Genomic DNA, 10,584 nt, shown 5'->3' with positions numbered 1-10,584 from the left:
AGGCTTTAGGCATTTGATTGTGTTGCATTTGTTTTCAGTGTTTATTTTGTTTCTTTCTTTTAACTCGGTTATTTTTCTCCCTCCGATGCGTTTGATTTGTTTGTTCGTGTTATGTATGCAAGGACGCAGAAGCTTGAAGAGAAAGCTTGCACCTTACTACAACAACATTTACCGACCTCGTGAGGTCCTTTTAAGCCTGGAGGAGGGGTCTGACTCAACTAGAAACACCTCTAAGTTGACTTGCAATAGAACAAGGACATCCTAGTGATGGTAAGTTGACCCAGTGTCATCTCTCAAGGAAAGTCTTTAAGGGCGTTTAGTAGTATCGCAGGAAAAACAGTAAAGAAAGCAGTAAAGAGATTGATTAATAAACTAAAACTTAGAATTAAAAACTTAAGTAAAAACCGAACTTAAAATTAAACTAGGCGAATTAAACTATTAAACCCTAGGCAAGATTTTAAAGAACTTAAATTAAACCTAACTTAAGAAATTAAATACTTGTAAATTAAAAACCAACTAATCTAGGCGTGAAACTAAAGTGCATAATTTAAATTGCATAATTAAAAAGAAAGCATAAACATGAATGAAAAACGTAAACATGATTAAACAAAATAAATTAAATTGAAATACGAAATACCGTAAACGTCTTGAACGTGTAATTGTGTCACGCAATCACAATCCAAGAATTAAAACTAAACAAAACTAAATTGAAACTAACTAGAACAATGAAAACTCGAAACTATGAAAGCACTAAGAAAGCAAGTAAATCCTAAGCTTCGGATGCCAACAGATCTCCAAGATGGCGTCTAAAACTAGGGCAAAGTATGATTCTTTTACAATGAAAAGTATGGCCCTATTTATAGACTTCAAATCCCTCTAGATCATCATGGAAGTTTCCATGCAAAGCCAGACTCTAAGAGGAATAGAATCGTGCAAAGGAAGGTAAGTCCAGCTGTGACGCGCGCTCTGGAAATAATCTCCACTATGGCGGAAATCGCGGCTCTCGCCAGAGAAACGGCTTCCGCTCTGGCTTCGATTTCTCTGTCTTTTCGATTCCTCTAGCACTTTCGATTCCTCTGGCGTTTTCGATTCCTCTGGCATTTTCGATTCCTCTGGCGCTTTCGATTCCTCTGGCGAGTGATTTCAACAGCGAAGTGATTCCTCTGGCGAGACTTTCATTCCTCTGCACTGACTATTGATTCCTCTGGCGATTGGATTTCTCTGCAGCGCGGGGCTTCGCTTCTCTGACGCGCCAGAGTATGCACAAAAACGTAATTCTTAGCCCAAATTTCTCCAACATTTGCACTCTTTATCTCGAAATCCTAAATCTCCTGCAAAACATAAAATACACCATAAAATGCACCAATTTCCTGAAGATTATCTTAAAATAAAGCACATGAAAGCCCCTAAAATTAGAACAATTAGGCATAAATCAGGGTCCGAGTCCAGTTCGAGAAACCTTGTGGGATCACAGTCTCGGCAGGAAGACTGTGAAGAGATAATCGCTTCCAACCCCATTCTGGAAGCCGTTGAGGATACACATTCAATGCATTCTGAAGGAGAAGAAGAAGCTCGGCCCAATCCTGACCAAGAAGCCATGGCGGAGCAGAATGTACAATACATGGGAGATTTCTCCAGGCCGGTTATTGGGAACACTAGCACTTCAGCGATAGTGCTTCCCACAGCAGTCCGGAATTACAATCTGAAGCCCAACGATTCAAACCTGCTGCCGCTCTTTCATGGGATGCCGAGCGAGGATGCCTTACAGTTCATCTGTGACTTCTGCACTCAAGTGCAGACCTTTCCACTGCTGGAACTCACCGAGGATCAGTTGAGACTCAAGTGCTTACCTTATGCACTCAAGGACCGGGCGAGAACGTGGTTATTGTCCTTGCCGCCGAACTCCATCACTACATGGGGAGAGGCATGTGAGAAGTTCATGCTCAAGTACTACCCTAATCACAAGACACATAAGATTAGGAGCCAGATAATGAACTTCATGCAAGAAGCTGATGAGCCTCTCCACGAGGCTTGGGAGAGATTCCAAGAGCTCCTCCGCCAGTGCCCACAACACCAATTAGCACCCGTGATGTTGATGCAGTTCTTCTATGACGGATTGATACAGACGGCACAGTTTATGGTGGACAGTACAGCAGGGGGCAACATTGCCCGAAAGACAACCAATGAGCTCAAGGAGATCTTCGACACACTTGCCGCGAGTTCTCAACAAAAGTCGGTAAGAGGAAGGAGGGTTGAAGCGAATGCAGTAGCTCCTAACAATGAGCTTCAGAAGCAGGTAGCGGACTTGATGAGGCAAGTACAACACCTCATGATGAACCAGGTGGAGGCTCCACCCGTTCGCGCACCATCAGCGGAAGGTTGTGGCATATGTGGCGAATTTGGTCATGGAATCAATGCGTGCCATCGAATGGGGGAATTCGCACCTGAAGGAGAAGCAGAGGTCTATGCTGCTCAGGGCTACCCGGGGAGGCCTCAATTTGAACAGAGGCCCATCTTTAATCAAGGGCAACAAAGCTCCAACTCGGGTTGGAGAAATGAGCAGAATTTGGGATGGAGGAACCAACCTCCGGGCCAAGGGTCGGGATCAAACCAAGGCAATCAGTTCCCCCGACCTCCACAGCAACTGGGGTATCAGAACCAGCAGCAGTTCTACCCATCTCAACCACAATCTTCATTCCCTCCGCAGCACCAACCTCCAGGCCCCTTATTTGAAGATCAGATGCAAGCTTTCATGCAAGCTAGCAAACAGGCGATGGAGGCTCAGAGTGCTACCATCAAGCGCTTCGAGACTACAGTTGGGCAACTAACAGGAGCCTTGATTCAGCTGCAGCAAGAACAGCCAACTGGGAAGTTCCCAAACCAGGACCAACAGCCGCATCAAGCTCATGCTGTGGCGGTAATCAAGGAGAATGCCCCAATAACCACGGGGAAATGGAGAAGCAAAACCGTGCAAGCAATCAAGGCTACCCAATGCCCCAGTGAGCCACTGCCACCTGTCACTGTTGCACCAGAACAACCACCACCCAAGCAAGGAGATCCAGGTAGCTTTATTTTTGATATTAGCTTAGGTGGGGTTGAAAAGGCTTTAGGAATGCTTGATTTGGGCGCGGCAGTCAATTTGATGCCGCTTGATATTATTGAGAAATTGGGAAATAAAGAGCTAAAATGCACGAATATTAAGATAGAGCTAGCTGACGGCTCCATTAGCAGCCCACGAGGCCTTGTTGAGGATGTTGAGGTGGTTGTGAGGGGGATTAGTGTTTTGGCTGATTTTGTTGTCCTTGATGTGGGAAAAGGGATTAGAGGCGAGAATGGGCATCTCGTGCTACTTGGCCGACCCTTTATGGCTACCACCCATACTCGCATCGATGTGGGTACGAGAACTGTAAGTATGGTAGGGGCAGGTAGAGCGGTAACATTCTCAGTTTTTGATAAAAAACCTACTACCCCCACTCCCTTAATTCAAATCTGCTCTTATGTTGAAACATTTGATGCTTTGGATGAGAACTATATTGTGCAGGAATTCCTTAATAAGCTGCAGGAGGAGGACGAGATCGTGGAAGAATTTCATGCTAACCTGCAAGATGAAAGTGAGATTGAGCAAGAATTCCTAGATAAGCTGCAAGAGGAAGATGATAAAGAGCAAGGCCTTCTGTGTGCTTTGCTATTGGAAGAGAAGCTTGATGAGGTTGGGTCACTCAATTTCGTTGGATGTGTGGATAGAGGGCCATCCCAGGATACGAGCATGGAGGACTCATTTGGAGGACCCGCAGCTGCAATTCAAGAAGATGTGTTTACAAGGGCGCTAAGGCAGCTGGAGCTTCAATCGGATTTTGGTTAAGGGGTTCTCTTAGTCGGGCTGGCGACTTAAAAACTAGCGCTGCATGGGAGGCAACACATGTTTTCTTGCTTTTTCTTGTTTCGTTTTTCTTTCGTTTTGTTTGTGTTGTGTTTTGTTGCTTCTGTTGTTTGGTGCAGGTTGTTGCGTTGGAGACTTCTTGTTCAATGGATGAGAGAGAGGCAGACATCGTGGGACACTACAGACTCACCACTGGATCGGTATTTAGGGAAGTTTCCTCTTTCACCCCTCTTTTTGTTTCCACTGAGGACAGTGCCAGATTTTAAGTGTGGGGGGGGGGGGGGTGTTTGTTGGTATTTGTAAATCCTGTGGGCGTCTTCTTGTTGTGTTCTTGGGCTTTCTTGTGTTGGGGCGAATGGTCCCCTTGTCTAGATTTCTTGTTTGTTTTTAAGTGCACCTCGCATGTTGATGGTGGTTCACTAGCGATTCTGGTTTGTGTTTCGAGTGGTTTGTTGTCCTTGTCCTTTGTGATTGATTTGTTCCCAATGTGGTGTAAGTAGTTTAATGTTTGGATGCAACACCCTGATGAGCAACTCTTGATGTGATTTGTCCGATAGAGGCTAGGGGGAGTGTTTTCATTGCAATATCCTAATATCTTTCTCTGTGTTGAAATGTATGGTTGGTTGTTGAGTTTTTGATAGCTCTGGGTCTCTGCTCCTCTGATGGCATCATTATGAGCATGGGAAACCACAGGAGAATATTTTGGATCACCTCCAAAAGTTCAATCTCGTGAATTACGGCCTATCTATTAAGAGCGAAAATAACTTGACCCAAAAAAAAAAAACAGAGAAGTGAGATGTGAAAAAATGAAAGAATGTGAAAAAGGAACGAGATATGATTGTAAAGGAAATTGCATTAGGAAATTCACCCCTAGCGGAGAATTGGGTTTGATCGGATTGAGTGGTTTCATCTTGTTGTTGCATTTTTAAACCTTAACTTTGAACACTTGATTGGGGACATTGATATCTTGGAAGACATGGATTGGTTGGTGTTTTGCTTGGTGAGAAGAATCGCTTGTGGATTTTCCTTCGATGTTGTGATTGTTGGTTGAGGACAAGCAAGGATTTAAGTGTGGGGGGGGTTGTTTAGCCCTATTTTGTGATGTTTTTATGGGCCTTTTTGTTGTGCATTCGAGCATGCTTCGTGTCTTTTTGCTCCATCCTTCACTTGCTCGATGTTATTTGGTGGTGTTACTGTTGTGTGCAGGAATCGGGAGTGGTCGAGCTGTTTGGCATCGTTTGGGAGCACTTTTGGAAGTGGAGCTCACGGCGGCCGCCGTCCACGGCGCCGCCGCCCCACGGCGCGCGCCGTGCAAGTCCGTGGAAGATTCAGCGAAGGCCACTCACGGCGGCCGCCGTCCCTAGAAGTTCGGCAGTTACATTTTTTCCTTTTAAAAGCCCATTTTTAGGGTTTTTCACCCCACTTTTCGACCCCAGCAGCCTCCAGGCGATTTTACCTTTGTTTTCCTAGTTTTAGAGTAGTTAAAATATCAACAAACATGTTTTGGCTTGGTGGATTGAAGATTACGTTAGTTTCATTACATTGGATTGAAGATTTAGATCGTACTCGCTATAAGAACTCAGTTTATGTTTTCTATAGGATTGCATGCTAGTCTATTTCCTTTGCGTAGATTATTGTTGCTTCGAGTTTATTTGATGAATTGTTCGTTCTTTTATCTCGCCTAGATAATCGTTGTTCATGATTGATTGAATTAACTATTGCTTTCTAGATTGCTAGTTTAGAACCCTAGGTTTATTGGTTTTCCTGCATTCTTAATCTGCTTCCTATCTTTCGTCTAGATAGATTTATATGTTTTATTTTAATTACGCATTAGTTAATCGGAGAGAGAGTGTCAGACCCAACTACCCGATTAGAGTGTTTAGGTTTATTTCCTGTTTTCTGTGCGTAGCATGATCAGAGCCCTGTTTAGCCTTCCTTGAGAGACGACTTGGGTTAGCTTATTACACTAGGACGACCTCGTACGATTGCGAGTCAATCCCTTAGGTGTTTTGGGTTGAGTCAGTTGCCAGCACTGCCAGCCCTGCGAGCGTTGTGCCCTAGTATGCGGATATTGTTAATTATTTAGTATGTGGAGTATTGAGACCAGAGCTGACATCGCAGGAGAGGAAGAGGTTTTTAGCTCTGTGCAGGCACTATTACTGGTAGGTTCCTCACCTTTTCAAGCTTGGGAAGGATGAAGTCATTCAACGGTGTGTGCCGACAGAGGAGCTGCAGCAAGTTCTGAAAATGTGCCACGAAGATCATTGCGGTGGACATTTTGGGGGGCAGAAGAAATCGCACAAAGTTCTCCAATCAGGTTTGTTCTGGCCCTCCATTTTTAAAGATGCTCATATTTTTACTCTTGCGTGCGATATGTGCCAGAGAGTAGGAAATCTCGGTCGAAGGAATGAGATGCCCATCCAGAGCATACTAATTGTCGAAATTTTTTATGTATGGGGCATCGATTTCATGGGGCCGTTTCCTGCTTCGCATGGGTTTCAATATATTTTGCTTGCTGTAGATTATGTGTCCAAATGGGTTGAAGCTATTCCCACGCGGACATGTGATTCTAATGTTGTGCTTAAGTTTGTGCCAGAGAACATTCTTTGTAGATTCGGATTTTCCAGAGCTATCATTAGCGAACGAAAGTACTAATGAGAGTTTCAGAGTAAACGGCCATCAAGTGAAGCCGTACTATGAGCACCAGAGCCCGCCGATGGTGGTTGAGTCTCAAGCTCTACACAATCCAGGCTAAGGATCAGAGCTGAAGTCGGGCTGGCGACTTTAAAACTAGCGCTTGGTGGGAGGCAACCCACTATTGGTTTGGTTTTAGTTTATGTTTTTCTTGTTCTTTGCTTTCCGTTTTTGTGTTTCTTTGATTTTGGCCAGCTCTGAAAGTGACAGCGTTGAGTCTCTGCTCCTCTAGTTTAAATATGAGCATAGGAAACCACGTGAAAAGACTTTGGATAACATCCAAATGGTTTTATTTCATGAATTATGGCTCAACTGTCGAAAAATTAAAGAATTAAGCACACAAAGTGTGAAAAATGGAGATATTGATTATAAAGGCGATCACATTAGGGAATTCACTTCTAGCGAAGAATTGGGTCTGATCGAATTATTTGCATTACCTAAGTGTTGCTTCATAAACTTTAACTTACTTGCATGATCGAGAGATGTGTATTGATTAGAAATTTTGAATCGACTGTTGCATGTTTGAATGGAAATATCGTTGAAACACTCTCTTCCTAGGATTCATATTGATTTTGCTTGAGGACAAGCAAAAGGCTAAGTGTGGGGGTTGATTTATGCTTAATTGTTCTTAATTTGGGGGTTTGCATGTGTTTATTTTAAGTTAAATATCCTGGAAATTGGTGCGTTTATGGGTTTGTTTTATGCTTTGCAGGAGATTCTGATTTGATAGATGGAAGAGTGTTATTTTGGAGATTTTGGGTTAGAATGGCGTTTTTAGGCGCAAACTGGTGTTCAGAGCTAAAAGCCTGCGTGATAACACTCATGTTTCCATGGTTTTTAGTGTTCTTATGATGTTAATTTTATAGGAAATATATCTACAACTTCTATTTCAGGTAAGTTTTCCAAATGCGAACTCAATAAACCTGAAATTTCCTTCAAAGTTTGAGTAAGAAACATGTTTCAAAAGATAAAGCAAATTAAGCATAAAACAATCATCCAACACTCAGTTTCCTATAAAATTGACATCATATGAACACTAAAAACCATGGAAACATGAGTGTTATCAACTCCCCCAAACTTAAGCCATTGTTCGTCCTCGAATAATGAGAAGAACACAATCAATATCACGAATGGGTAAGAAATCTAGCTCATCGATGCCTCCGAAAGAATAAGAATGATAGAATTCTCAAATCCTCAATAATTAAGCACAAAAATCACCAATAAACACAACTTATAGCAAAATCAACCTTGACATTCCAAACAATTGAATCTCACAAGGTATGTGTATCACTCAACTCTCAAATTTGATGGAATATATAGGACGTGTATGCTCTCATCGAATTCAATACAATGCAGATCTCTTACCATAGGCTTGCCAATCGTCTACAATCTCCATCGCTAATAGTGTGCCAGGACTAAGATCAAAAAGGTCTTTTTATTCGGGTTATAATGTAGGGACATTGGTTAAGGTAGGGAAATATAGGCTAAGTGACTCAAATAGATCAAGAACACCAACCTTATAGCTTCACTAATCAAGCATGGAATAAATTCCATCTTCCACCCAACTATATCACCATAATCAACACAACTCAAGGGATTTAATCATCACAAAACAGAACTAAATACTCTTTTATGCTCTCCATTTATTTCCAACACACAAAGTCGATTTTCAAACAAATATCTCAATATACACTTGACTTTATACTTTTTTTTTCTTTCTTTTTCTTTTCTTTTTTTTTTCTTTTCTCAACAACTTTCTAGAGCTTATAAGAGTAAATAGTAATACAATATCATCTCTTCTTTTTCACAACCTACTATGATATTCACCACACAAAGATCCCCATAGACTTCATCACCCCCTATCATCCGGCTAAAAAATAAAAGCTAAATAGGCTCAAAGTGGATAACAAAGGATAATTTTTTTCAAGGACAGTGTTTGGGAAAAATTGTGGCTAACAAAAGATGGCCTAAAATCATCTCATAATCCTGGGCACAACAGCAACCTCGACACAGAAACCATGGCAAGTTCTAGAAGATCACCACATGCATGACAAAACTCACAACAAAGAATAAACTGTGTATGATAAACAGTTATAGCTCAAAATCTCACAGGTTTATTCAACGTCTAAAAGTCAAGGTCAAAATCACTCTAGAATTATGCAAATTAGTTCTAATTATGCTCAAATCATCAAAGAAAATCAAATTCTAATTTTTTTTTTCCACAGAAATCATCATTGGCATCTTACCAGAAATCTCATGGAGCAACAATTAACTAAAAAAAAATCACACACCACCAACCAAGCAGGATAAAACAATAAAGCTAACAAAAAGATAAAAGTGATACACATATCTACTCTCACCCCCCTCCCCCAAACTTATTACAGAACATAAGTTCGAAAATAAGTTTGGAGGGATGATGATATGTGTGTCACTACTCACAGAAAAACATGCTCCATGGTGGTGGTATGAACAAAGCGCGAGTTCCCTCATCTTCCAAGCTCAACACTGCACTAAAAACTCCAAACAAAACAACAAAACAAAAATAAACAAAACGAAACTAAAAGAAAGAGAAACAAAACAAAAACGGTTGGGTTACCTCCCAACAAGTGCTTAATTTAACGTCTAGAGCTCGACGATACCTCAAAAACTCATGGAGGTCGGAAACAACACTCTAACCATTGGAAAGCTTTTCTACTCTTGGGTGTCCTCTCCACCAAAACACTTCTCTTGGCTCGGACATCCTCCACAAGCATTGCCTCCTTCTCATTCTTGTTCCGAAAAATCCGGAATTTCACTTTCTTCTTCTTGGGGGTATGGGTTTTCAAAGACCCCCCATCATGCTCCAAAAACAAACACATCTCAAAAGTCAGAACTTCTTTTGGTTTTGGAGTTTTTTTTCTTGGCTTCATACTTGGGCAGCTCATTCTTCTCAACCTCTTCATTCTCCGAATTTGCTAGAAAACTGTCAGCCAAATTTATCACTTCATTCTGGGGAACTTCCTTTGGTGGAGGTTTCTTGAAAATCACAGTTTCCCCATAGGCTCCCAATGTCATCGTCCCCCTTTGCATATCTAGCTTTGCTCCACATGTGGCAAGGAAAGGTCTCCCTAATAGCAAAGGCATCTTTGGATCCTCCGGAATATCCAACACTACAAAGTCGACTGGGAAGAAAAAATCACTCACCTTCACAAGCACATCTTCCGCAAGTCCTAGAGGTTTAGAGCAAGACTTATCAATAAGCTGAATTGTCTTGTTAGTTGGCTTCAAATCCCCCAGCTTCAACTTCCTATAAACTTTGAGAGGCATGACATTTATGCTTGCTCCGGTGTCACACATCACTTTCTCAAACAATGACTTTCCAATCTTCACAGGAATATTGAAGCTGCCCGGATCTTCTCTCTTTGGAGCCAACTGATACTCCTTCACTGCGAGCACCTCCTCAAATTCATTGAATGCTCTCTTCTTTTCCATCACAGCCTTCACAATTTGCACCTCATTTGGCTTGCTTCTCAAGATCTCCACGGAAGGAATATTCACAGCCAACTTCTTAAATGTCTCCAAAAACTTCTCATCCATCTTCGGCTTTGCCAGGCTATTCGGGAAGGGTGCTACAGGCTTGTACTCTGGCCTGGGAAACGTAGGAGTAGGAATAGGCTTCTTGACAACAGAGGTGTTCGACGATACCTTAGAAGTAGGCGGCGAATCGCACACAATCGTCTCCAGGTCATCCTCCTCCATAATCTCTACATTTTTTTCCTTTCCATTCTTGCCGTCCCGCTGCTCTGTATGATCCCGCTGCTCTTCATCCTCAACTGAATTATCAACCACCCGTATGGAATGACATTGCTGATTTTGCTGAGGCTGTTGATGTTGGCTCTTCGGATTGAACTGAGTGTTGCTAGGAAACTTTCCTGGTGTGTGCTGCGCAGCTGCTTGGTTGGCCATCTGACCAACTTGAGTCTCCAACATCTGCACTTGTTTAGACAGTGATGAAACATGATTTCCTATTT

At 42.2% G+C, this 10,584-nt stretch overlaps 1 non-coding gene across 1 annotated transcript; it reads right to left on the bottom strand.

The window, feature by feature from the left end:
• Window positions 1–1,973: 1,973 nt before the first annotated feature.
• On the bottom strand, window positions 1,974–2,079 carry LOC131019203 (small nucleolar RNA R71). Its single transcript, XR_009100125.1, has one exon. It is a non-coding gene; the product is annotated as a small nucleolar RNA R71 (small nucleolar RNA).
• Window positions 2,080–10,584: the final 8,505 nt, after the last annotated feature.

This window comes from Salvia miltiorrhiza, chromosome 3 (assembly GCF_028751815.1).
Source record: "Salvia miltiorrhiza cultivar Shanhuang (shh) chromosome 3, IMPLAD_Smil_shh, whole genome shotgun sequence".
Classification (NCBI taxonomy): Eukaryota; Viridiplantae; Streptophyta; class Magnoliopsida; order Lamiales; family Lamiaceae; genus Salvia; species Salvia miltiorrhiza.
The sequence above is the reverse complement of the archived record's forward strand: the minus strand, read 5'-3'. Positions and strand labels throughout refer to the sequence as shown.